This window comes from Coregonus lavaretus (assembly GCF_964263955.1).
Source record: "Coregonus lavaretus genome assembly, contig: HAP1_SCAFFOLD_612, whole genome shotgun sequence".
Classification (NCBI taxonomy): domain Eukaryota; kingdom Metazoa; phylum Chordata; class Actinopteri; order Salmoniformes; family Salmonidae; genus Coregonus; species Coregonus lavaretus.
In genome coordinates, this window is record NW_028166842.1 from 50,120 (window position 1) to 53,774 (window position 3,655).

The following is a 3,655-nucleotide window of genomic DNA, read 5'->3' on the forward strand; positions in this document are numbered from 1 at the left end:
TTGAAAAATCTGTCGATGTGCCCTTGAGCAAGGCACTTAACCCTAATTGCTCCTGTAAATTGCTCTGGATAAGAGGGTCTGCTAAATGACTAAAATGTAACAGTGAGCGCGCTCACCAAGTAGCCGTAACCTTGTTAATAATAAGTTACCTGAGGTAAACCTACAGGGTTAACGCTCACCAAGTAGCCGTAACCTTGTTAATAATCAGTTACCTGAGGTAAACCTACAGGGTTAACGCTCACCAAGTAGCTGTAACCTTGTTAATAATCAGTTACCTGAGGTAAACCTACAGGGTTAACGCTCACCAAGTAGCTGTAACCTTGTTAATAATCAGTTACCTGAGGTAAACCTACAGGGTTAACGCTCACCAAGTAGCTGTAACCTTGTTAATAATAAGTTACCTGAGGTAAACCTACAGGGTTAATGCTCACCAAGTAGCCGTAACCTTGGTAATAATAAGTTACCTGAGGTAAACCTACAGGGTTAACGCTCACCAAGTAGCTGTAACCTTGTTAATAATAAGTTACCTGAGGTAAACCTACAGGGTTAACGCTCACCAAGTAGCTGTAACCTTGGTAATAATAAGTTAGCTGAGGTAAACCTACAGGGTTAACGCAGGCAGGTCTCATTGATAACAATAGTGAAGCTGGCATTGTGACGCAGAACAATGGGCTGGGAATAGAACGTTCTGAAGGCGAGTCGGTGTCACGGAGCTCAATATAACTAATAGGAGCTGGCAGGGTGAAAAATGACCAAACACAAGGCCTGTTTTTTCGCGATTACTTCATAACCAGGGACAGAAGGTAATATTATGAAACTTGGCTCAATGGCGGATGCAATGAACTAATTTTATCAGAAATAAACTTTGTAAAAAATGTAACTTGAGGCGCCCCGAAAATAATATTCAAAAAGTTCAGTCCTTGGACACAGAGGGGTTAAACACTAAAGTTACCGTCCATCTAGTGAAGAGAGGAGAACCGGACAGAGGGATGGTAGGCCAGCATCCGTCAACGAGAGAGGGAGAAGCCCTCCACGGTATTTAACAGGTGGAAGAAACAACCCGGGAGCTCCATCGGTCCACAAGAAATGCAGGCAGCCGGTGATGATGTAGTGGTAGCTAGGATAACTAGGATGCTGCTGGTAGAGTAGCTAGCTTAGCTAGCTGTACCGACTAGCTTGGCTAGCTAGCAGGTCGTTCGTCTGTCCCTCGAGGATGATGACGAATCCGGTGAACCACAAGATGAAACAAGAATAGCGAGTGAAAAGGATCTGTCTACACTCACACTGTCACTGACCATTACGCAAAAAAGCTAATTGAACAATAAACTTCGGTGTCTCAACACTGTAATGAACTCTGTCGTTGTTCCCCAACATCACCTCAGACCACTCTGCGCGTAACTGGACAATATGCTTGGCGCCAAACCGTACGTGGACGCGGACAGTTCTGTACGTGGACGCGGACAGTTCCAGAACGCGGATATGAGCAGTGCCACACAATAAACTAAACCCAGTCTTTACAGTGGCTTACATTAGTAATATTAATTTATTTATTTGTATATGTAAAACAAATATTATACGTTTTTTTATAACAATATTTTGAGATTTACATTTTTACATTTAGCAGACGCTCTTATCCAGAGCGACTTACATGAGCAATTAGGGTTAAGTGCCTTGCTCAAGGGCACATCGGCAGATTTTTCACCTAGTCGGCTTGGGGATTAGAACCAGCAACCTTTCAATTACTGGCACAACGCTCTTAACCACTAAGCTACCTGCCACCCCTGGGCCCATATCCACAAAGTGTCTCTGAGTAGAAAATTGGTTGTGAATAAAGACATTGTACACATACGGGTTTAATTTAAAGCAATGCATGTAGCCTCTAGTCCCACCTAGTCGGCAGATATTTAGGACACCTCATGAGCTGTCCTAACCAGTTAAGAATTAACAGCAGGTGTCTTGATAATACTATAGAATAATGCAGCGAGTCAGTGGTTCCTGCGCCACATGTAATTGCAGTAGTTAAAAATAATATTTTTATACTTCTATATGATCAATCCATAAATAATATAGACCTACATGCAACCGTATGTCTTGTGCTTTTGGCAATGATTTATGTATAATAATTATGTATAAGTGATACCATGTATGTCTGCATAGCATGTTGTCTTCATTTTGGCAGATTAACTCATGCTTATTTCGAAAGATTAACTCAGGTTTTCGCCCAGCGGCGAAGGAGTTGGAGCTGTGGCAGGAGTTGGACCCATGGCAGAAAGGTGGCTGGTTCGAATCCCGGGCCGGGCACTGGAAAAAAACAGGCGGGCTTGATCTGACCACTGGAAGGCTGCTGGGTTCACATCCTCAAAACATTCACCTTTCGTTGATCAGAACTCTAGAGGTTTTCTTCACTGAACCCCAAAATATATATAACTTCTAGTGGTTCCATATATTAAGGAAGCGATAGAAGCCTTTTTGGTTCTATAAGGAACATTCTTTTCTAAGAGTGTAATAAACACGTTTTTCTTTTGATTATTTAATTACCTACATCATGTTATTTCAAGTTATCCCTTTGGAGCGCAACATCACGTTATTAAAAAAGAATCCTAAATTGGCCATGGCTATAAATTGGGCAATTGAAGGCATCTAGGGCGAAATATGTGTTCGATGAAAATGAACATTGTATGCAAAGTTGTAGGCAACATTATTGACAAGGGACCCTGAAGCCTACGATGCCAAAGCTATTTATAGTTGTTAAACGGGTGGGAAGAGTGTGTTGGTATAACGGTAATATTGTCAAAATTCCGCTTGTAACAACCATCAGAATTGGTTAAAGAAATATGCATTCCATTATATTAGGCAATAATGAACAGTAGGTAAAGTGGTTGTGTCGTATTAAAATTCTATCAAATGTCTTCCATTGCAACGAGTCCAGTCAGGGTGCTGCAGAACCCCTGCAGTACCTCCACTGACCCCGGATTGAGAACTCCTGATTTAGCAGATGCTCTTATCCAGAGTGATTTACAGTAAGTGCATTCATCTTAAGATAGCTATTTATTTTGGAAATAAATGTAAATAAAATTGTAATCTCACCTCTTAGCTTTGGTGTCATGTCCCCCAGAGAGACTCATTTTAGAGGCAGGGCCCCCCTCCTCTCTCTCCCCAGAGAGACTCATTTTAGAGGCAGGGCCCCCCTTCTCTCTCTCCCCAGAGAGACTCATTTTAGAGGCAGGGCCCCCCTCCTCTCTCTCCCCAGAGAGACTCATTTTAGACCACTGACCCCTAAACAGAGACGCAGCATGTTGGTTGTGGTGAACACAGTGACAACTAATTCTAGAATGTCCATTGTTCTCTTTTATTCATGATCTCTTAGAAATAAAACATTTACTAACAGACATATCGAAACAGTCAGGCTATTTAATGCAATCAGATGAACATCTTTTAGAAATCTAAAATCTATTAATTTAAAATCTGAGATCAGTAACGCTTTGAACACACCGACTGCGTCTTAGAATTTTGGTACACCAGAAGTACATTCATTTCCAATGGAACGCTGTGTTTGCCTTTCAGCATTGCATTGCAGAGGCAGTTGCAGTGCGTTCTGTGTGGTGCATAAATTGGATTAATCGAAAGTATGCGTCAAACTTTATCCTTAAACGGG